Below are 26,461 nucleotides of genomic sequence, written 5' to 3'. Positions count from 1 at the left end.
TGGAAAAAGTTTTGGACAGTTCATTCCAAGAGGTAACTACCCTAACAAATATAAGGCCTGATCAAGGTGATCTATCTGGGAGATCAAGGGAAGGCAAAGAAAAGGAAACACAAATTCAAGGAAGAATATACCAATTATAAAAAAAAATTAAAATTGCCTTTTGTTTAAAACTATTAGAAAATGTCAGTGATTGTTATTTTGACATTTTCCTGTGGTTTCCCTTAAAAGGTAGCAGATGAAAAATAATCATAAAAGAGTTTTGCTAAAGGCTTAGGGCACAGGGGCATTTTTGTGCATTGTTATTAGATGTTCTTAGAATTGTGGTCAAGCTTTAAAATTCTGATTTCTCAATGAAGGCAACAAGTTAGAATAAAAAATGAGATTTCCCCTCTGGTCCCAGAAGGAAAACTGTCACTAAATATCTCTTTGTGTATGTGTTTGTGATAGTATATATTAGTTTTAATGTTTTCTACATTATAAACCAGGCCTCTTAAGGAAATATTTTAAAAGGATAGTTTACATAGTTATTTGACTTTTAAGGGACAAAAGAAGCAAGAAACCATGTTTTACAAAAGACCCCCACCAAAGTAACAAAGACAGACTCAATAAACCAAAGAAACAAAATGGTACAACTTTAATTTTCTGGGGAAACATTTGACTAATGCCAGCAAAGATGCAAACTGACTAGAAGAAAACTGAGTTAAGGGGGGATCTCCATGAAAAGAGTGAAGTTGAGTGGATTTAGAAACAAATAAACAACAACAACAAAAAAAAATTCATTCTCTGGATAGAAAAGATGTGAAGATATTGCAGCTCTAGTGAATGAAGTATGGAGGGAGCTGTTTGCATAAATTCCTGGGTGTAGATAAAATGATACTATTCCAAACAGCTGTTAAAAAAAGAGAGAGGGGAAGGGAAAGAAAACTTACCTGGAAAAAAAAGGTTTAAATGGGTAGGAATGGGCAATTTGTAGCTGAACTACACATCCAACTGTACAATTGCTTTGCCTAAAGCAAATCACTTCCATGCTGCCTCATGTCCCCATCACTAGACTTGGTCCAATAAATATCTATAGTTGCCTCTTTGCTGAGGAAGAACTGAGGAAAATGCAAATTGATATCCATTCAGGTAAACAGAAAACTGAAGGCAAAGGATAAACATAGATGCCCTTAAGGGGAAGTACAATGTCCATAGCCTGCTACCAATAGTGTCCACAATGACAAAAGAGTTGAATGGAGTGTGTAAAAACATGTCTTCATACTATATTGTTATCCTCAGTTCATTGGGAGAGAGGGGAACAGTGAGACTAAGGAAGAGTATCCCTTTATACATTGTCTATTTCCAGAGTCTATAAAACAAGCCGTGTCTTAAATTATTTCCATTTTGCACATTTTCCCAGAGAGTAAGCCATTTCTTTTCTCCTTTTTACTGAAGTGAAAACCAGTGACAGAGCTCTGACTATGAAAGTGGGTGACATGAATGCAAGGTCTAGATTTTGCTGGATGAATGTAGCTTTGTTCCCAAAGAGCCACACCAATACAATTTGAAAGGTGATTGCAGGCCACAGAGCTCACCGCAGGGCCTATAGATATGGCCCAAGACTTTATGTGATAGAGCAACACAAAACCAAATGGATGGCCCTTAGTTCAGCCTCAGCAGTATGCATCTTCATAATTCATTTGGAAAAAATGGAACTGCCAGCTTCTCTGAGAAACTGAGGGCCACCTTTGATAGGATCTGTAATCTGTAAAATGTAAAAACAGGATAGGCTTTCTGAAAATCTTGGCCTAGATTTTCTATTACCTGCCTCCACTTCTACTTCATACTTCTTCTGAATGTCAAACAGTGACTATCTCATTTCACCAAGGAATATTGTACAATCTGGTATAATTTAACTAGTTTAAATAAAGGCTAAAATGCTCTTGTCAATAGACAATGGTCTATATAACATGGCAAGTTAAGAAGTACCTCATCATTCCTTTTTAACTACATCAGGGATTCTTAATCATTTATTCCTCTTGTAATGTTCCACAATAAAAGTATTCTTCTGAATTGGAGTTCAAAGACTTGACCAGACTCTATCTCCCCAAAAAAGTTTAAAAACCGTTGAATTAGGTAGTCAGATTATAGTTTTCATGGTTTTCTTCTTGCCATTCTGAAACCTAAACCCCATACTTGGCACACATTCAGCACTCAATAAACGATTGTTGATTACTGGTCAATGATAAAGATTTTTTAATATTGGAGTTAATATATGAATTTGGGAAGCTTTTTAAATATCTATTTCTAAGGTACTTGCTTTACAACTTATCTATATGATATAGCATAAAGCTTTTAAATTTGCAGACAATATGATGGTCTACTTAAAGAAACCCAGAGAATCAACAAAAAAGCTAGTCGAAATAATCAACAACGTTAGCAAAGTTGCAGGATACAAAATAAATCTATATAAGTCATCAGCATTTCTATATATCTCCAACACATCTCAGCAGCAAGAATTAGAAAGAGAAATTCCATTTAAAATCACCCTAGACAATATAAAATACTTAGGAATCTATTTGCCCAGACAAATACAGGAACTATATGAACACAACTACAAAACACTTTCCACACAAATAAAACTAGATCTAAACAACTGGAAAAACATCGACTGCTCATGGGTAGGATGAGCTAACATAATAAAAATGAAGATCCTACCCAAATGAATTTACTTATTTAGTGCCATACCCATTGAACTACCAAATTTTTTTTTTTACTGAATTAGAAAAAAACCATAGCAAAGTTCATTTGGAAGAACAAAAGATCAAGGATATCCAGGGAAATCATGAAAAAAAAAATGCAAAGGAAGGAGGCTTTGCAGGCCCAGATCTCAAGCTATAAGGCAGTGGTCATCAAAACAATTTGGTACTGGCTAAGAGACAGAGAGGAGGACCACTGGAATAGATTTGGGGTAAGTGACCTTAGCAAGACAGTCTATGATAAACCCAAAGATCCCAGCTTTTGGGACCAAAATCCACTATTTGATAAAAAGTGCTGGAAAAATTAGAAGACAGTGTGAGAGAGATTAGGTTTCTCTCACAACCTACACCAAGATAAACTCAGAATGGGTAAATTACTTGAATATAAAGAAGGAAACTATAAGCAAATTAGGTGAACACAGAATAGTATACGTGTCAGATCTTTCAGAAAGGAAAGACTTTAAACCAAGCAAGAGCTAGAAAAAAAATCACAAAATGTAAACTCAATAATTTTGATTACATCAAATTAAAAAGTTTTTGTACAAACAAAACCAATGAAACCAAAATTAGAAGGGAAACAACAAATTGGGAAACAATCTTCATAACAAAAACCTCTGACAAAGGTGTAATTATTCAATTTTATAAAGAGCTAAACCAATTTTACAAAAAATCAAGCCATTCTCCAACTGACAAATGGGCAAGGGACATGAATAGGTAATTTTCAGTTAAAGAAATCAAAACTATTAATCAGTACATGAAAAGGTATTCTAAATCTCTTATAATGAGAGAAATGCAGATAAAAACAACTCTGAGGTATCACCTCACACCTTGCAGATTGGCTAACATGACAGCAAAGGAAAGTAGTAAATTTTGGAGGGGATGTGGTAAAATTGAGACATTAATGCATTGCTGATGGAGTTGTGAATTGATCCAACCATTCTGGAGGGCAATTTGGAACTATGCCCAAAGGGCGATAAAAGACCATCTGCCCTTTGATGCAGCCATACCACTGCTGGGTTTGTTCCCTAAAGAGATAATAAGGAAAAAGACATATACAAGAATATTCATAGCTGAGCTCTTTGTGGTGGCAAAAAATTGGAAAATGAGGGGATGCCCTTAGATTGGGGAATGGCTGAACAAATTGTGGCATATGTTGGTGATGGAATACTATTGTGTTCAAAGGAATAGTAAACTGGAGGAAATCCTTGGGATCTGGAACAACCTCCAGGAATTGATGCAGTGTGAGAGGAGCAGAACCAGGAGAACACTTTACCCAGAAACTGATACACTGTGGTACAATTGAATGTACTTCTCCATTAGTGGCTATGCAGTGATCCTGAACAACTTGGTGGGATCTACAAGAAAGAACACTATCCACATCCAGAGGAAACACTGGGGGAATAGAAACACAGAAGAAAAACAACTGCTTGAATACATGGGTTGAAGGGTTGAGGATGTAGACTAAATGAACATCCTAGTGCAAACACCAACAACATGGAAATGGGTTCTGATCCAGGACACATGTAAAACTCAGTGTAATTACACATCAAGTGTGGGAAGGGTGGAGGTAGGGGAGGGAGGGAAATAATGTGATTTTTATAACCAAGGAATAATATTCTAAATTGACTAAATAAATTATTTTTTAAAAAAGATTTTTAGACTGCAAATTTCCAAATGAATTTTTGAGTTAAGGAGAATGGTAAGATGCAATACATGCCAAAGGTACCATGTGCCAAGTTAGCTGAAAACCATCTTTCAGAATTTCTGACACCCACATATGCAGGTGGTTGTTTCAATTCTTCTTCCAGTTGAAGGTTGTGGCTACTGGGGCTAAAGAAAACATAAGAAGTTATCATATAGTTTTAGAGATGTTAGCCAAAAAAAGGGTGACTGTTTTGAGCATAGCAGCAGAGTGGCAGCCTCATATGAGGTCCAGAAAGAAAATGTTATTAGACAGAAATTAGAGTCAAAGGAACAAAAGTACTTGACGATACTGAAATTGGATACCAGGGAGATTAACAGTTATGATGATTTATGTGTTACAATAGATAGAATGTTGAATTTGGGGTCAAGAAGACCTGAGTTGAAATCCTGCCTCAGATACTTTTTAGTTATGTGTTCCTGAGCAAATCACTTAATGTCTTTCTGGTTCAGTTTACTTTACTCATGTGTAAAATAAAGACAATAATAAATACTTCTCAATAATGTCAATAAAATAAAAACAATACTGACAAGTGCTTTTTAAATCTTAAAGCATGTAAATACTAACCAATGATGATGAAGAAAAAGAAAATAAAAGGGCAAATAACTAAATTTAAAAACAAGAATGTGGTTAAAAAGTAATACTTATAGACTCAATATTCTTATAGCTTCACACACACACACACACACACACATATACCAATATAAATAAAATGACTAACACAAGGAACTTAAAATTTTACTTTAAATAATTCACACTTAATTGATATTTTGAGGTTTGTAATCCAATTTACATAGCTAAGAATCCAATCCTCACAACAACTTTTTGAGATAGATACTGTCATCATTCTCATTTTATAAATAAATTAATTGAAGTAAAGCTAATTGATGGGTCTAGAATGACAAAGCTATTATGTACATCTGAGGTAGAATTTGAATTTAGGTTTTCCAGTTTCAAATGCCACAAATGACCAAATGTCTTATATATGATATGGAAAAATATGAATAAAAAAGATTTACTAGAATGAGTCTCATGACTAGAATTGGGCAACTGAATGTTGTTTCTTTAAAGAATCAAAGAAATTAAAGTACAAGGAGGGGTGGGGGAGCTAGGTAGCTCAGTGGATTGAGAGACAAGAGGTCCTAAATTCAAATCTGGTCTCAGACACTTCCGATGGGTATGACTGGTCATGTTACTTAACCCCCATTGCCTAGTCCTTCTTGCTCTTCTGATTTAGAAACAATATATATATATATATATATATATATATATATATATATATATATATATATATATATAGTACTAGTTCTGAGGTTAAAAGCAAGAGATTAAAAAAATGAAAGGAGAGAGAACGGTAATACCCAATGTTACAAAAGTGTAGGAAACTGAGTCAAAGACTCTTTAAATCTTTGTCTTTTTCTGTCCTTTAGTCAGGATCTGCTTTTAAAAATGCCAAGTGTTCACAACTTTGCCTACTCAGCACAGATTGTCCCCACATTTCTTTTTTTTTTTTCATAAAACCTTACCTTCCATCTTAGAACCAACAATGTATTGGTTCTAAGACAGAAGAGTGGTAAAAGCCAGGCAATGGGGGCCAAGTGACTTGCCCAGGGTCACATGGCTAGGAAGTGTCTGAGGCCAGGTTTGAACCCAGGACCTCCTGTCTCTTAGCCTGGCTTTCAATCCACTGAGTCATCCAGCTGCCCCCTGTCCCCATATTTCTTTTACCCCCTTTGCTACTGTTTTACATGAACAAATAGGAGAAATTCAGGTGTAAGAAATTAGAGGAATCCTCAACAACAGGTGTTTGGTGGTTATTTGGAAAATAATCAATGGTTGAGTTATGGTCTACCTGGCCAAAATGCAAATTGAGGAAGGATATTGTTTTGGCAGTATAAACAAGGATGTAGTCAATGAAATCTAGGGCATCCAAACCCATACCTGGAAAGGGAGTGGGATGAGGCTGTCTGAGGGAAATAGGTTGAAGGAATAATCCTACCTCTTTGTTCAATAGGGTTTAGCACATGAAGCTTGGAATATAATGCTCTGGAGAGGAGAAGCCTCTGGACTAAAACTGAAAGGGAAAAAAAACAACTTAGAAAGTGGGAGTGATTCGGTTCATCACTGAGCTTGATTTTTCTAAAGCTCCTTCTCCAAGGATTTCCAAGAGCAGCATAGATTAGGTATGATCTCGGGGAGCTATCAAGTTACCAAGCACTGATTAAGTACTTACTGTGTGCCCAACACTGTGCTTAGCAACTAGGATACAAAGAAGGGCAAAACCTTACAATACCTGCCCTCAAAAAGTTCATTTTCTAATGGGAAATATAAAAATATAACTAGATAAATTATATATATGCATATATATTAATAAAACTATAACTATAGAATGTGACTGTGACTATATAACTACATATATAATATATAACTATGTAACCATTTATATAACTATTTATAAATATATTTAACTATAAAACATTGCTATAACTATATAACTACATATACTATAGGTATATACACATAAACATACATACAAGAAAAATACTGTGTAAATGGTAGATAATCTCAGAAGAAAGGCATTTAGTAGCTTGTGGCTGGAAACCGACCCTGGAAGGACCTCTTGCAGGAGGTGTAATATTGACTATATAGAATTCGGGTCACTTTCCTATAGATTCTTTATATGAGACATGTAATAGAGATATCTAATGTAAAGAGTTTTCCCAATCTATATCTTTTTTTTTTCTAATTCTAAGTACTCTTTATTTTGTATATACAAAACCTTAGGTCTTATGAATTCAAAATATTCTACTTTTTCATGCACTCCTTTTTATGTTGTACCAATTATACATTCTTCCTCTAATTCCAGAAGAAAATACTTTCAATTCTTGTTTTTTTATGGCATGACTTCTTAGATTAAATTCTTCATATATTAGGAAATAGCATGTGATATAAGATACTAACAACCCTATGATCCCCAAACTGATTTTCAGTTTTTTAAGGAATACTTGTCAAATAAAGATTTTCTTTCCCTAGCAATCTGTATTCTGAGTTTATAAACTAGACAATTATTCTCTTCTGCTAATAGCTGATTTTTATCTAGTTTATTTTCTTCCTTTGTATTCTTTCTTCTTATTTCCTTTGGTACTCTTGACATTTTTATCCTCCTTGGTAATCCTGATCATAATTATCTATAATGTGTCTTTTGATAATTTACCTGATATATAACTAAATCTGTACAATATGGGGGCTTAATGTCACTTTCACTGTATTGGTACAACTCAGTAAGAATATTGAAAATCTATTCACATATTTGGAACCCTTATTTCCATGAAAATTTTTTGGGAGTGTACTTATATAAATCCTAAAAATGTCTTGGAAAGCAAACTCCCAAATATTTAATGTATTTTTATTCTTTTAAATGGAATATGTAGTTCATGAATTTTGATATGTTTTCAAATGGCATTTTTATTTTTCCATGATTTTGAACACCTTATTGTTTAGGATATAACTATTAAATCTATAAATAGTTCTTCACCCTCCATTCATATTTCTATTAATAATTACATTGTTTTGTGATGTGTAAAGAGTATGTTAAATCTTCTTACGAATTTTTGTGAGTTTTCTATGCCCTAACATGGAAGACACTTTACCACACCCTACAGGACGAATTGATGGGAGATGTTACATTGAGTGGGAACTATTTGGGGTATGATGGTTCTAAATTTCAATCACTCTAACAGTCAGTCATGACCGTTTTCTTGAAGTATTCATAGACTGTCTATACCTGTTATCAATCTATGATTTTGAAATAATAATTTCAGTCAGGAAGAAAAAAATTCTTTAATATGGTTTCAGAAAAAGAACTAATCATTCAGTACAGGCTGAGCCAGAATTGAGAGTGCATATTAAAGGCTTGAGAAGATAATCTATTAACCTTTTCCTTAGCAGCTTTAGACTGAGGTGTATTGTTTTGAACCTCCTCTCTATTATGCTGATGACACTTGCATTTATAATTATTCTTTCCAGATCATAGATGAATAATAACCCAAAAAGAGTATATAGCCAAGTAACTGATGAGATCCCACAAAGCCATAAAAGATGTCCTGCCCAGCAAATAGATTTAGTAGGAGTAGTGGCTGAGTCTAATGAGGAGTTAGTACACAACCTAGTTAATCAGTGAACTGACCTATCAGTATGGAACTAGCCCAGTTGTGTAGATAAATGTCTCATCTGTTGTTTACATAATACCTCAAAGAAACTTTCTCGGGATGACTTGGATGGGTGAGAAATATGCATTCTCTTCTTGTCTGCTTGTCTTTGCATTTTTAGTCTGAGCCTGCCTTTTCAAATTATCTTGTATATGTGGACCATGGGTATATTTGTGTGTGCACATGCAAGGAAAAGGAAATGCCCAATTTAAAGGGATTACTATATAACTACTTATCATGTTAAGACTTCTCAGTAAATAATTCTTTTGTAAAAGCTATTGATATTCAGTTCTGATCAACATTGGAGTGCACACCAATGTGATCTCATGCACTGTAGTGATAGAAACCTGAATCCCACAGCATTAGTTCTAGAACACTGAAAGGAGAAGAATCTCTCACGTAAATCTGATGTGAGGTGGTTGTAGTGGGGAAGGAATTTGGAGTAGAGCTATAGTATAATTCATTTTTTTGTAGGTTTCTTTGGATACTAAGGAAAACTGCTGATTCACTGTGCTGGTAACACAATCCAGATTTCTTTTTTTCTTACTTATTTCCACAAGAGGCAGAATGGTACAGTAGAAAATAGCTGATCTTAAAGCAAGATCTGGGTTCACATCCTATGTATCACACATATTGACTGTACAATAGATGGCAAATTACTTAATCTCTCAGTGCTCTTGGCAGTGTTCTAAGACTATATCTTACCAAAGAAAGGTACAGAACTTCAGGGAGATTCCTCATTTGGGAGTTCACAGGCCAATCATTCATTGAATTCCTATTCATTTTCCTAAAGAATGATACTTTTAATTTTATATGACTATAGATTATACAATATTAGAGTTGAAAGTGATTTTTACTATCATCCAGACCTTTTACATATTAAGAAACTGAGGGCCAAAAAGGACAAAAATTTGCTCAGCTCAGCTCAGCAAAGCTCATTAGTATAAAAACTAGGATTCTTAGTGCTATAATTACTCAATCAATGAAATCAACAATCATTTTTAAGCACCTACTATGTTTCATGTTTTGCATCCTGGAGATAATTACTCTTTATTTTCTCCAACTAGAAAATGTAAGTTCCTTGAAAAGAGGGGCTATGCATTTATGTAACATATATATATATATATATACACACACATACATACATATATGTAGGTACATGTTTATTAATCCTGATTCTTCAGAGGAGAAAGTAGTAGCATCTTAGGAGAATAGTAAAGACCTCAAGTATAAGATGATATTTTCTGACATGCCATGTTCTTTTCATTTCTTGGCTTTCTCTAGAAAATTATAAGGAAAATCTTCTAAATATCATAGAATCACAAATTTAGCTCTTGTCAAAACAAATAAAACCTAGTACTATAATTTTTTTTATTATAAGAAGGAATTTAAACTACATAAAGAAGTAAAGATTCAAAATGGGAAGAATAAGCTGCACAAATTTCTATTTTGACTCTTCACTTCACAACCAAGATGCCCATAGGGGATTATGCCATTGGTGGTTATAATATGGTGGTAGAAAGAGCACAAGGCCACAGTTGATTCATATGCTATTCTTTTATTTAATTTATTATCACTGGCAGTTATTTTTCTTTTTTTATATCCCACAGTGGTATTATATTAGAAGTTCTCAAACGTTCTGTCTTACTAGAATTACTCATTCAAATGAAATGAGCAAAACCCTTGCAAAAAAAATCTTTAAAAATTATTTTCTTGAATATTTACTTTAATAGAAAGCAGTTTTTTTTCATTCAAATTTTAGATAGATATTATTCTCAACCTAACAACATCACAACTTTCTGAGAAGGAGATAATCATTATAAAGGATATAAAGGATCATTATATATTTCAGAGAAAATGTTAGATGTGGAAGTTCACCTTTCAAAATGTGTCACAAAAAACTTCCTTTGTTCCTTAATTTATATTAGCCACTATTTGGGAGAGGATACTCATATCAATTCATAAGATTTGATTTTCAAAAGAAACTTCTTGAAATTTCCCATAATTTCTTTATAGATCCCTATGTAATTTTATGAGAATGGTAGAAGAATGATTTCTAACAACTCACATTATGAGTACTAGAATCACTAAAGTGAACTCAGTTTGAAAATATTTGTTTCTTTTGCTTTTTTGATCTGGTAATTATCCTATGCTTGTGGGTATCAGATTTTGCCACCAAATTCTATTTTTTATAATATTTCTCCTTATTTGCCTCTTTAAAGTTTCATATTTTAACCATATTATCTATAATAAGCATTGGTAACAACATTTTTAAATTTCCTAATTATTTAGATGCCTATTATTTTATAAACATTTTGCTGAGAAAGAATGAAGAATGAAATGATTATTCATCAGTCATTATTGGGTACTTTAAGTCATTGACTTTAAACTAACATACAGAGAAATTTTTGATTTCCAAGTTCAATTACAACTAATATTTGATTATGACCCACATGGTTTAAATGCACACATTTTATATAATCAACATAGGCTGAACTGTAGAAGGATTTGCAATGCTGGCTTTTCTTTGGAAAGCCCACTGCTCTAATTAGTGGAGCTATAAGGTTCCACATAATAGATCTGAAAAAGACTTCTCTAGGTTGAAATTGACTCCTCAGGAATGCCAGGTGACATTCAAAGCTTAACTGCAATACTATTTTGTTCCTTAGAATGAATATCACTTCATGATGTAAAGATGAAAATTAATATTCAATACTCCAAGTATTATTTTAATACTATTTACTAAAATACACTTAGAGCAGAGAGAAATTAAAAACAACCAGAGAAATTAAAAAAAAAAAACCTGCTCCCTCCTTCACACTGATACCAGCCAGAGAGACTCCTAGGGCAGAAATGGAAAACCAGAACCATAGTCTACATAAGGAGACACACAAATAGGAAAAGGAAAAGAGGGTTGTGGGAAATGTAGTCTCTAGGGTTCAAGATTCTAAATCAATACAATGGAGATCCCTCCTCTAGCCTTTTAGTACATATACACTAGCTATGCTAGGCACCTTCATCATTTTGATATTGTCCTTCATTTTTGCACACTTATTAGGTAGCACCCTACTCTAGACATCACACCTGAACAGCAACCTTGTGTTAGACCACAATACGAAGTGTAAATGATTTGTTTCAATTCATGCCAAAAAATCAGAGAGCAGATCTATAAACTTGTGAATTGCTCTAATTTGTTCATCCTTCTGCTGCTCTATTTTCTTGCCTAATAGCAAACTAGCTACATTGGAATTCATTAAAATAAGCTAGGTATACAAATCAAATCTCACTAAATTTGATTTTAAGATTGCCCAGATTCTTTATTCATGTAATATTGTGCTAAATCACAAATCATCTAAAATATATAAAGCTATCACCTTCAGATTACATTTTAATTTGTAGACATATTTTTGGTTCAGAATTATTACTTGTAATAGGATTTGACTTAAAGAATCAGAATCAGAAAACTATAGACATTGTGAAGTTTGGATTTGGCTCTCCCCTGATTATAACAATGAAGGTACTTAGCTCTTCCCTGATTGTGAATATTTAAATTGCAAAACTCATGTCTATTTTTATATTTTAATCCCCATAAGTATAAACACTCTACTTAAACATTAAGTATGGAGACCTGACTATGTTTATATTCAATCACAAAAACAGAAGACATAGTACTTAAAAGTTAAGTATGAAGATCTGCCCATTTAGATCTAATCACCAAAAGTGCAAATATCCCACTTAATCATGAAGTGGGAGGTCTGTGACCCATGTGTGCAATAGTGAGTGACAAATCAGAATCTACTAACTGACTTCTAGGCAGTCCTAGAGCAGAGCGTCAGCTGCGATTGGTAGATGTGGAATTAGGGGAAGTGACACAAGAGAAAATGTCTTTAAAAATGGAGTTTGACTTGGAACTGGGATTCTTGGAGCAGAGTTCAACTTGTACTTCCACTTCTGCTGGAGTTGAATTCTTCATGCTTTCAAGCTGATGCTGGTGAAGAGGGGCAGAAGGATCTGCTGACTGGACTGACATGTGGTGAGTGACTCAAACCTTCTGATTTTCTCTGAAGAGACTGGCCTCAGGAAAAGACCTGTTCCTCAGGAGAGACTTCCTCAGGTCCTTGGCTTTGCCAAAGCCAGCTAAGGACCAACTCTCCCAGTCCTGGTTTTGAGTCAGGGACCAGGAGTAAATTACTTAGTGTTTAGGCTAGATATCTTACCTTATTCTCTCTCTGATTCTTTACTTCACTCTTTCTACAATTTGTATATAAATTGTAAGTAAATCTCTTTGGAATTAATTAAGTTCCGGGTGGCCACTCTTAAAATATAAAATCCAACCCTTTTAAAATTAACCCATATTTCCCCTTACAATATGAACGGGTCACTGATTCAATACTGTTCAGGCTGGGTGCAACTAGGCAGCTCAGTGTATAGCAAGCCAGGCCTGGAGAGGGTTATATTTTGGGGTGTGAATTTGTCCTCAGAAATATCCTAGCTGCATGACTTTGGAGAAGTCATCTAACTCCCAATTACCAATTGTTCTTACTTGAAATCAATACTTAATGTGGATTCTAAGACAGGGTAAAGAATTAAAAAGGAAAGCAAAAAAAAAATACTGCTCAGGTTGTGGATGAACAAAACTGATGCCCATTGGATCAAAGAGTTATTTTAGAGTTGAAGGGACCAACCAGGTCAATGAATCTAGCATTCTCATTTTTATATATTATAGATGAGAACATTTTATTGATGAGGACATTGAAACCAAAGTAATTGTGACTTGTCTACCATAGTAAGTCTAAGGCAGGATTTAAACCTACATTTTTCTAACACTGAGACCAGCACTCTATTTGTTGTCATTACTTGTCAAAAGTTTAAATGACTTGTCCAAGGTCTCAAAGCTAGTTAATGACACTATTCAAATGTCAACTCTGTACTTTAAAGGCAAAAAAAAAAATCAACTGCTATAAACATTTTCAGTAATATTGACATAGTTCTCTGTAGTAAAAGCATTTGTCTGCCCCCAAATGGCATATTATTTTAGAAAATAACCCAGACATTTTAAACCCTTTTGAAATCCAACATAAAGGCTTATTGATTTTGCCTTATTGTAAATATACAAGGTATTACAGGGCTCTAAGAAGATTCTTATTCATCAGTGTGGATAACCACTGTGGGTTCTTTAAATACAACCAAGCTGTGAACCAGGTTCTATTCAATCCTACTGTCTTGTTTTTATACCACAGACCTCTTTCACTGGAGAAGGTTAACAGAATAAACTCATGTGAGTGACAGGAGTTATCCTTGTTGGGTATAGGATCATCTCACCATTAAATGTGACCCAGCATCATCAACAACACTTGATATATGTGCAGTAGTTACGAAGGCTAAACTCTTGATCAATATGTCAGATTTCAAACACGATTGCAACCAAAACGACTTAGGATGATGGGGCTACTGGATTCACAAAGGCAATGGAAGGACACAACAGAGCTGTTTCTATTTTGCATGTCTAAGAATGAAAGCCAGAATGCTGTAGCTGAATGTATTCTTAGTTCTGTTTTAGCCAGTTCATTAAGAAATTAAAAATTCAAAACAAAATAAGGAAATATTAATAAAAAGGAGGAAATTGTAAAGGAAACAGAACACACACCTATACATTTAAAATGCCACTAGATTCCCTAACTGCACCATAAAAATCCATTAACATGATAATGCCCATTAATCCAACCAAACACAACTCATTTGTCATCTCTCTGTGGCAACCCATCTGTGTGCCTGTTGAGAGGAAAGATTCTGCATTTTTTTCCATCTAGGTATATTAGCCTTGGAGGAAAGCCTGATTTCTAGAATTCTTAAGAAAAAAAACTCATTTTTGTCTCCATTTGAAACATCTACTTATTTTTCACCTTTCTTTGATCTTGCTTCCATCTCAAGCAAAAGCCATGGGAAGAGGAATTGCTAAGATTGAAATAAAAATCTCATTGAAATAATTAAGCAAAAACATGATTTAGGTCTCATTTTAAGTTTATGATATTAACTAATATTGCTCAGATGTTATAGATAATAGAAATCTTATAATAGGTGTTCTTGTCCACAGAGGGGAAAATATATTGATATCTTATTCACAGAAAGGATTGTTAACAAGAACATTGGGAATAATAATGATGATAACAGATAGCTAGCTAGCTTCCTTGCTAGTTTGCTAGAGAGATAGATTGATAGATTGAAAGAAAGATTTGCAAACCACTTCATGCAGAATAGCTCATTTGAGCCTCCTACCAATCGGGTAAAATGGTAATGCTGACATTATTGCCCCCATTTTACAGGTGAGAAAACAAAGCTCTTAGAAATTAACTGATTAATGTAGTCATTTATTAAATAATTACAGATGAACCTGAACCTAGTTCATCTGAAAAGAATCTAAACTCCATACTCCATCCACTGTTCCATATTTCTTCTGTTGTTTTTTTATATGATATTTCTTTTTAGTTGGAAATAAGATGGGTAATAACTATGTTACTAAATGTGTGATTAAAAACACTAATTTTATCACAAAAAAGAAAAGACCTTTCTTAAAGAAAAAGGTAAGGATTAATTGACCTTAAACACCCCAATATTTAATTTCTTCTTATTGCTATTATAAAGAACACTGGGCTTTTCTCTGTCTTCATGCATAGCTATACCTTTAGTAAAGATGCTGAGCCCATATGTTAGAAATAAAAGGATTTTAAGGGAAACTGTAGATATATGGCAACCAAACAAGAATGCTATTCTCTAATCTAAAGCTAATTAAATTGATGAAGGTATTGTTGAAAGGCAGTACTTCAATATATTATGAGCCCCAAATCACCTTCCATTTAAGTGAATAAAATGAGTCATTTGGCATCATGACCTTATGAACTTGTCATTTTTTAATTGGTTATACAGGATATCATTCAGATAAAATCAGCTGTTTAAGGGAAAAAACATTCAATTCCTCTTTTCTGTGAAAGTCTATTCACAAACCATCAATTAATATGACTGATTTTCTTTGGTGGATTAACTAATTTCTGAAACCAAATTGGAGGTGGGACATAGCTCAAAGGATAGAGAGTCAGGCCTAAATACTGGAGGACACGGGGTTCAACTGTAGCCTCAGATACTTCCTAGCAATACAACCCTGGGCAAGTCACTTTTACCCCAATGGCCTACTCTTTATCCCTCTTCTGTCTTGGAACTAGTACTCAGCATTGAGTTTAAAACAGAAGGAAATGTTTTAAAAACAAAAACAAAAATTAAATTGATTAGTCTGTTTCATTTCAAGTCATAAACCTGTCAGGAAGATTTGATAATATATATCCATAATTCTGGAAGGCTTTAGCTCTTTTAATTTTCTTTAACTAATATGATACTCAAATGAATAGAAGTGTCAAAATAATAAAGCATCTTAAAATATATACATATGTATAGTATGAGCCAAAAGCAACTGATTGCTAAAGACAAATGAGAATTGGAAAAATTATCTGTCCTACAATACATTCAAGAGAGAACTGCAATCCAGGAAGTGATGCAGAGCGAGAGGAGCAGAACCAGGAGAACATTGTACACAGAGACTAATACACTGTGGTATAATCGAACGTAATGGACTTCTCCATAAATGGTGGTGTAATGTCCCTGAACAATTTGCAGGGATCTAGGAGAAAAAACACTATTCATAAGCAAAGGATAAACTATGGGAGTGGAAACACCGAGGAAAAGCAACTGCCTGACTACAGCGGTTGAGGGGACATGACAGAGGAGAGACTCTAAATTAACACTCTAATGCAAATACTATCAACAAAGCAATGGGTTCAAATCAAGAAAACATCTAATGCCCAGTGGACTTACGCGTCGGCTATGGGGGGTGGGGGGGAGGAAAAGAAAATGATCTATGTCTTTAACGAATAATGCTTGGAAATGATCAAATAAAATATATTTTAAAAAAAAGAGAGAACTGCAAAATATATAATTTGAATAGTGTCCTTCTTGTTAACTTACTACTGAGCATTCTTCACCACCTGCCTATCACATTGGGGAAATGAAATAGATTTAGTAAGTTTACATGGTGAAGCCCAAGTGCCACCATTTAGCTTTCTGATGGTTCCTTCTCTGTCTCCCCTCCAAGATGTTACTAATGGAAATCACATCTAAATTTGTATATGGCAGCAATTCCATATAGAAGCACTCATGTAAACTGAGCATAAAGGAAGCAAGAAAGAAGATAGTTTGCTCTATTCTGATCTTTAGACTAAATAGTCCATGTTGAGCCCTTAGATGTGCATTCATTCACGAGAGCTAAAAAAATTTAATTGAACCTGTGCAAACAAATCCAGAGTGGGATGTGGAAAAGAAGCCCAATGTTTGATGTTGGAAAAAGTTGTAGCCATAAATTTTAGATACAATAGTCACCAAAAAATTCTCCAGGCATAAATGGATTCATTTGTTTCAATTAAGCTGAGAACATTGGAACTTTTCTGAAGATTCTTTAACATCATTTTCTCTTTAAATATTGTGAAGATTAGCTGGGTGATAATCCAAGTCCCCTCCCATCCCCTCAGTAGATAGAGTGAATTAACGATAAATGTCATTGAAATAACTTAAGCACAAAGGCAATTGCACTGTTGCAGAGGTCAGGGTGTGATTTGAGACTGAGGATGCCAGGGCACAACTTTAGTTACACCAAAGTGAACACAGTGCATTTGCTAGGATATGCAATGGTGCAGTCACGAAAATAAATGTACTTGCTGCACTCAATTAAGCCTCACATTGTACATGTGTGTTTATTCAATTGTGTGACGATGTGGTGATTGAAACACACACACTTGGTGCATTTGTCTCAATCTGTAGTGGATTTATTTAAATGTCCAATCAATCATTGTGCTCAGGCTTTCCATTTTTTCTTTCCTCCATTTATTTGTAGAGCACATTAAAACAGAATATCATGTTGATGTTGCAACTTCTCTAAAAATTCAATGTATACTTAAAAAAAGAAATCTAAATCTTGCAATTCTTTAGAAGGGAATTATCCATCCAATACATGCACACGTTTAGCTTCTGGATGCTAATAATCAAGGTGCCTTTTATCACAATATTTATATACGAGAGCAGAATATTAATAGTCAGATATTACTTATGTTTATTGTTGATAATTGTAGGACAAAGAGGTAGAGACATCTTTGGTATAATGTGTTTAGTGTAAAGAAGACTTGGGCTTAAAAACTACATCTGGCGCTTACTATGTGAACTTGCAGAAGTCATTTACATCTATGTTTCTCAGACATCTCTCCAGCTTAGAATATCCCGACTACGTCAGAGGGTCATTGCAAGTACTCTCAAAGGAGAGAATTTACATACTGGTAGTTTTCCATGTTGATCCAACTACAGATCTTTCCTAGATTTGGTTATTCTTAATAATAATCATAATAATAATAAAATTTACCTTCTAATAATATGTTGAGATGATCATTTAGCTGGTCTGTTCTGTGGTTTCTTTTTATCATACCAAGTTAGCTTGCTTAACAAGTGAAAACAGGCATCTAGAAACATGCTACTGAATGAGAAGAATGCCACTGGCTGTACACTATATAAAGGTCCACTTATGCCTCACTATCTCTAAAAATATATAACAATTCATTTTACATTTTTAAAGAGGATAATGGGAGCTAGAAGTAATTAGATCAGACCTCACCCAATCAGGCCAATATCTGGGCAAGGGAATTTCAGTTTGAAGGGACTTGGGATCTCCTTTCAGTTTAAACATCATCCATTCTTCACACTCCGCAAAGACAAGTGGAAATCTGACTGATATAATGACGTGTCCTCTTCATTGGAAGCCCAAAGACCTGAGTGTTAGTCCTGGTTCTTATATTAATTAGACCATGTGATCCTGTACAAAGCACTTCCCCCATTTGGGTGTCAATTTTACCTTTTATAAATAAGTAAAGAAACAGATGAATAAATGATAGCTCAATAGATTGTTCAAAACATCTTAGTTGGGTTGTAAGTATTGTTGCAGTTTTTGTTGTGTAATATTTATTGGGAAAGGAAATAGGGAATTGGAAAAATGGGTGATAAATGGGAGGTTGGAGGAGTGTGGAGGAGTTAAGAGGAGAGAGGGAACACTGTTTGGTGAAGCAGTGGAGGGAGATGCCCCCTGCTGAGAGGAAACAGCAGGGGTCCAAAGAGGTCTGTTTGTCTTTGAATGACTGAAACTGAAGTTCAGCTCCCTCTATGACCAGAAAAGATAGTCCACTTATCTGACTGCGAATTCAAATCATATAAAGTTTAATAATCCAGTTGGAATTGGAGTTTTTCCTTAGCTTCAGAGTATAGGGCCAGATCCCAGAGGCTGGCAGAGAGTTTGTCCCACTCCCGTCTACTCTTGTTGTTCTAATTCAGAATCTTAGCAGTACACAGAAAGCAAACAAGAACAATTCTAACCTTTAGAAGCCTGTGTCTTCCGGCTGAACCAAGAGGAGCATGCCACTCCAGACTGGGCTGAACAAGCTCCTCTCTCCTCCAACACCAGGACGCAAGTCCCACCCGGCAGGAAGGAAGTGCTAGTCACAAGACCCCACTGCCACTCCCAGTTGGGCCCTTCCCCCACAAACTGTCAGTCTTGTTTCCTTTCTATAATTGTTTAGTAGTTTCATTCATGTCCAACTCTTTATGACAACATTTTGTGGTTGGGTTTGGTTGGGTATTTTGGTTTTGTTTTTGTTGGGTTTTTTGCAAAGATACTGGAGAGTTTGCCCTTTTGTTTTCCAGCTTGTTTTTGCAACTGAAACGGAGGCAAACAGGATTAAGTTACTTGCCCAGAGTCACACAGTTAATAAGTGTCTGAGGCCTGAGGCCAGATTTGAACTTGGGTCTTCCAGACTCCAGGCCTGATGCTCTATCCACTGGACTTCTTCGCTGCCCTTTAACCCTTAGAATCACCATATTGAATAGGAACTGCAGGTGTCATTAACTCATGACACATAAGACCCAGGGAGGTATATATTCACAGCTATTAATAAAAGGATATTTTTAACACAGATCTTCTTGCTTCAAGTCTAGTACTCTTTCCACTAAGCTTTGGGACTTCATTTAGATTTGCATATGGTATAAATATATATTTATATATGTACTTGTATATCTATGTATAAATAATAATTACAAAAATTAGACATATGTGCTTTTTCTATAGCTACTATTTAATCATTTTAAGGTGATAAATTTTATATTACTTTAATTTCTTTAAAATCAGAGGTTGATTGTAACATATTGCTGAATAGGAAACTTGAACGTCCCTGGATTTGGACTTTAAATACTTGGTTTCAAAACCTGGATCCAACACTTTTTGTTTGACCTTGGGCAAATCATGCAACTTTTTAAAAGCTCTAGTATCTGACTTGGGTAATTTGGATTACCTCTTTCTTTGTTATAAGGGAGTTTTCCAATGAGCAATGGGAACTGTGCCTAGCAACTGCCTAGATAATAGTAGGTGCATAATAAATGTTGATTGTTTGATTAATTTTATCTAACTGAATGGACTGCTCATCTAACTGCATGTTGTAATTCAGGCAACAGACATTAAATCGATTATATTTTATGTTTCTGTTTGCTAGGCCAGTTGCCTTAGAAAGACCATGAATCTCAATGAGAAGGTCTTATAAAGTCCTTTCAAGACTTGCTTCAATTAGCACTGTGTCATCTACAAGCAGAAACATCTGGAGATAGAAAAGGGATTACTTTTCCATTTGCTATCTGTACAAGACATCCTTCATGGCACTGGAGAACACTTTATGTGAACATATGTCTCCATGTTTTATGGCTCACTTGATGCTAATACTCAGTGGATCATTGAATAAACTTATGTCTGTGGTTACAGCTGTTATAGAAGTCTCTATCCTTTCAACATATGTGTGTGTGTGAAATTCCATGGTTGAGGAGGTCTTTTGTATTATACTTTGTTCTCCAAATCACTGCTCCTTTAAAAAATAATCAATACAAAATAGACAAAATGGATAACATTCTCTACATTCAATTTATGTGACTGAGAATAATATAGAAAATTTTCTTCGTTCTCTCTTGTCGACTTTATTACCTTATTTGGATTTTTTTGTATCAGCAAAGATACTGAAATGGTTTGCCATTTCTTTCTCTAGGTTATTTTACAGATAACAAAACTGAGGATAAATGGCTTTCCCAAGGTCATATAACTAGTAAGTGTCTGAGACCAGATTCAAAATAAAAATGATGAGTTTTGTCCTACAGATGGTTCACTAACTATTGCCTTAATTAGGTGTCCCAATTTGAACTCTAATTTTTAAATTAAATTCTAATATGTTTGTCAAGAAATAATGAATATTTACATAAATGAAAAATAGCATCTGGGTTGCTAGCTACTGATATTTCTCCATTTGACAAGATTATATGTTGGATGGTAGAGGTAGTTTCTGGACTCTGTTGACCTACTTGTTGTGGTGACTGTTTTGTATTAATTAAACTTATCTAGGAAATGGAAAAAATCCAGTATCTACATCCTTGTTTACATCACTATTACTAGCATATCACCATTATATCTTATTTCCAAAAATTAATACCATGCTTTAAATTGTTAGAATAAATTTCTGGAATCCCATGTAGAGGAGTATTTTCATTTTTACCTTTTTATAAAGGCTATCTTTTTATCCTTATCTTTTTTTTTTTTGTAACTTAGACTGTTTACTGAAACCTCAAATTCTTCTATAAAATCATAGGGAAAAAACCACAAAGAATAAACCAGGGAGCAAGAAACCTGAGGAAAGACAAGGTGAAGAGGTACCATCAAAGAGTAGAGTATATAAGCAAGGGGAACTGAGGAAAATGGCAGGAGGATAGAGAGCAAAACCTAAAAACCCTTCATTTTTTTATTTGAGAGAGGGCAGACTCCTTCTTGGCATCCTTCCCTCTTGTCATTTCAGAGTAGCTCATCCCTTAGTATTCAGCCCTAGTGAATTCACATAGGTCAACTTCACTTTTGTCCCCCTATTTCCATACTTTCTTGTTCATCGAAAGAAACCAGAACAAAAAACATTATCAACACTAGAAAAACATCCAGAAATGTGGGAGAACCCACCTCCTGGCTTTCTATATGTGATAGTATTTAGTTCACCAGGATGAAGCCTTCCCAAGTGACATTTGAATCCATTTTAATTGAATTTTGATCATGTTTTCCACTCTTAGCAGTTAATAATGTGACCATATAGAAAATTTTGTACTTGAAAATATTGTTATTTTAATCATCTATTTTCTATCTGTTTATAAATTCACTTTCATGTTTTGTTGATGTACTCATTATACCAATAACTTCCAAGCTTTCTGGGGGAAAATGTTATCAGGAATGATATTTCCAATATACCACCATTGGTTCTGTAAATGAAGGAGATGGAGTTAATTTATCATCTCTCTTCTTTGGATCAAAAATTTTTAATAATTTTGAAACATTAATTTTTCATTGTTTTGTGGTTGTTCAAGTTTGAGCATTCACTATTTATATATATGTAAGCACTTCTGTCAATTGGTAAAATTACTGAACAATTCACACTGCACAGATATAATGGAATATTATTTTGTGATAAGAAGTGACAAGTGGATTTCAGAGACACATTAAATGATTTGTATGAACTGAAACAAAATGAAATGAGGGGAATATTACAAACAATGACTACAACAACATAAATGAAAAAGTAACTCTAATAAGCACTTGAAAAGTGAATAATTATCCTAGAGAAGAAATTATGAAAAATTTCTACCTTTTCTCAGCAGAGTGATATGAGGCTACTATTGCAGAATCTCAGTAATGATCTCCTCATCAGGTGTTTTGCTAAACTTTTTCTTTATGGTACAACACAGGGTCCAATTCAGATATGTGGAATGATGGATGGATGTTTCCAGAAATGATTGAGAAATGAAAAGAAAAGCCATCAGTATTATTTTTCTTATGAAGTAACTCATTTGAAATTCCCAAGATCTCTCCATTTTTCACTTTTTCATTAATATATTTTTCTCCTACTTTATCCATTAAACTTTTCCTCAAAGCAATGATTTTAAGGGGAAAGAGAAAAATTGGCAGAACCAAAAAGTACATTGAAATAATCTTTATTTTATCCTATGAGAGTTTGTTCAAAATTCTAGTTTCTCAAGATATTTTAAAATGCCAATTCTTTCATCTTACCAATTCCTACTATTTCTCCACTATATGAAAATTTGATCAGCACACAATCAATGAAATTGGAAGTCAAAGGTTGGATGACACCTAAGGTTCATTTTAATTAATACATTCTAAAATTCAGTGATTCTATAACCTGAGATATTTGGTTGGAAGATATGGGGATGCAGATTTCTTCTCAATGTAGTGAATCTCATTCTATCAATTTGAGCTATTTAAAAAAGTAGAATGGTGATTTAGTGAGCTTCTTGTCACTGCAATATTCAAATAGAGATTAGAAATAAAGGTGAATTTTGTATCTCAACTTACATCTTCAATGGAATGAAGATGAGGTTGGTAATAAATCTGTTTGTTAAATTAATTTTACTCACTCATACTCCTAGAACTTCAAAATGTACTATGAGATGATTCAATAAATACTAATTAAAGAGAATATACTAAGAAAACAGGATGGAATCATTAATTTATATATTTCTGTTCCTCAGCAAAATCTTTATCTAGACATGTGCCAAGTATTAAGAAGTTTAGAGGACAATTATTTGTGAGATGTTCTTTGTGAATAACTGATTTTAGGAAAATCAACAAACAAACAAAAAGGTCATAAACTATTTCATAGTGTCACATATATTGACTGAAGGAGGCAGTGGTGATATATCAAGGTGCTGAGGAGAAGCTCTACCAAGGAAAGAGCTACAACAGTGACCCCAGAACTATAAGAAATCATTAGAATTTCATTTTGTTAAGTATACACTCAAGAAAAATATCATTATTCAGTCAAAAATATAGTTTCCTAGCTTAGAAACACTGTATACTAACCAAAAAGTACTTAAGACACTGATAAAAATTTACATGTGGATGTCTCTTGAATCTGTTATAGAAAACAACACATGCACTGCTTGAATGATTTCAAAAGCTACAATGAATACATATGCTAAGGTCTGCCCAATGAGTATTGCTAATGCTTCCACCTTTTGTCACCCTCTGAGATGGACATGTGACATGTTCATAACACATTCCTTTATGGTGAGCTAAAAAGAAACAATAGATAGGGGCCATAAAGTGATAAATGGGAGCTCCCAGGTTCATATCTGGTCTCAGACACTTTCCAGCTGTGTGACCCTGGGCAAGTCATTTAACCCCCATTGACTAGCCCTTACCACTCTTCTTGCCTTGGAACCAATATGCACTATTGATTCTAAGATGAAAGTTAATCATTTTTTTAAAGAAACAATGTCATGTCATATGAAAAGAATAAATTTTATGAGAAAATATTATATAAGAAATATTTTAATATGAATAACTGAAAGAAAATTCACATGTGTTACATAACCACATAGCAGTGACAGTTAAGAAATTTGTCTCATTGAAGAGATTCTATGGTTAAGTAAATTAATCACCCAATTCAATGAATAAGTAGAAATAATGGTTATACATGCAGGTGTAATGGGTTCTATGTCATGTATCAGTCTCTTAACTCATCACCTTGTCACAGCAATATAGTTGACCATTATTTTAATGGGAAATACAATGGTAGAATAATGCCACCAAATTATTATATATTTATAACACAGTTTAAAAAAGGTAATATGTAGACTTTTGTGATGTGTGTGATGCTTACTTTTACTTACCTATTTCTGCCTGAATTTTCTTTGGCTTTTTTAGAGATAGAATAGTTCAGGAAAAAGAGCATGGGGCTTGGAGCCAAAAGGTATAGGTTTAAATACTAGCTCTTCAATTTATTATGATTCTGGCTCCAAAGTCACAAATCATCTAACTTTTTATATCTCACTTTCCTCATCTGTAAAATGTGTAACACTTAACACATAGACAATTTTTTCAGGATGCTTGGGAAAGTACTTTTGAAAGTGTAAAGTACCATAAAATATAAATCAATTTTTGAACTAGCCAGTTTTTACATTCCCCTCTTTAATTCTCATCCAGAGCCTTCTTCACTCTTCTTCACTTTCTGCCATCATATTGGTATAATCTGCATATTTAAGATTTTTGGTATTTTTCCAAAAAATCTTTATTCAAACTTGTATTCATTCAGCCTGGTGTTTTACATGATATACTTTGCATCTAAGTTAAATAAATAAAATGATAATATGCAGCCCTGTCACAATCTTTTTTAATCTTAAACAAATCAGTCAGTTCCTGTTGAATTCTAACTATGCTTCTTGATCACACATAGAGGTTCCTCAGGAGAAAAGTAAGATGATCTTGTATTTCCATCTCTTTGAAGACTTGCCACATGTTGTGAATCACCCATAAAACTCAACAGGGAAATAGAAGCTATAGGGGATGAGGTGCTTGAAAAGGTAGCTGGGTGATACAATGGATAGAATGATAGGCCTGAAGTCAGGAAGACTTGAAGTCAAATATGTTCTCAGACACTTGCTAACTATATGACCCTGAATAATTACTTAACTTCTGTCTCACTCACTTTTCTCATCTATAAATTGTTGCTAATAGCATTCATCTTCAAAAGATATTTTGAGAATGAAATGAGAGCACATTTGTAAAATTCTCTGTGATATTTAAAGTGCTATATAACTATTATCTAATATTATTTAATATTATTAAGATAAAGGAAAATAATATGTAGGGAATGGTCACAAGTAAAACAAAGTTCCTGATCCTAAAGAACGGTGAAAAGGAGGAAAAAGAAAATGACTAGAATCTCTTAAATTCCTATTTAGACAATTGTACAAAGGTTAAGCGAAGTGCATACAAATGGAATGGAATGATATTAAACTGTAATGAAAGATAAAAAAGATTTTCATAGTGGGGCAGCAATGGTTAAAGAGTCAGACATGGAGAGGGGAGTTTCTGGCTTCAAATCTGGCCTCAGAAACTTCCTAGCTACGTAATCCTTGAGAAGTCACTTAAACCCCAAAATAAAGCCGTTACCACTCTTTTGCCTTGGAACCAATACTTGTATTGAATCTAAGGGAAAAGATAAGGGTTTTAAAAATATTTTCATAGAGAATCTTGAATGCATGCATATGCATTGACAGAGTGAAATGATCAGAACCAGCATTCTTTATCCTAGGAAACATCAAAAGAATTAAGAATTATATCTAAGCATTAATTAATAATAACTCAAGAAGATCAGTAATGAAGAACAAGGTGAAGATTTGTGAAGTGTGTGTGTGTGTGAGGATAATACCATTTTGTGCATTTTTAATACCATTTTGTGCATTTTTTACTTTATTATACTTATTTGTCAAAAGTTTACTTTTTTTTAGTTGTCTTATTGCTGATCAATCAGCACAATCAGAAGGGGAGGAAGGATGAGCAATAATAATGCGAAAACAAAGACAGTAATCATAACTTCTTTTAAATTCACAGAAGAGAATAGTAGGAAGGCAAAAAAAAGTATAGGGCTAAGTAACATAAAGTTTATTAAAACCTTTTTTTAAAAAAAAAGAACTAATAAAAATCTAGATTCACGGTTGATTTTAGAATCTTTTTCTTTATTTTACACAATTTCCACCATTTAGAGAAGAAAAGTAAACTAAAACAGAAAGCTTGGGGGGGGAAGCATTTTTGAAAGAAAATCTCCTCTAGAAAGCAATAAAATATATGAGATATTGATTAAATG

This window comes from Monodelphis domestica, chromosome 2, assembly GCF_027887165.1.
Source record: "Monodelphis domestica isolate mMonDom1 chromosome 2, mMonDom1.pri, whole genome shotgun sequence".
In the NCBI taxonomy this organism is placed as follows: Eukaryota; Metazoa; Chordata; class Mammalia; order Didelphimorphia; family Didelphidae; genus Monodelphis; species Monodelphis domestica.
This window is presented reverse-complemented; position numbering follows the sequence as displayed.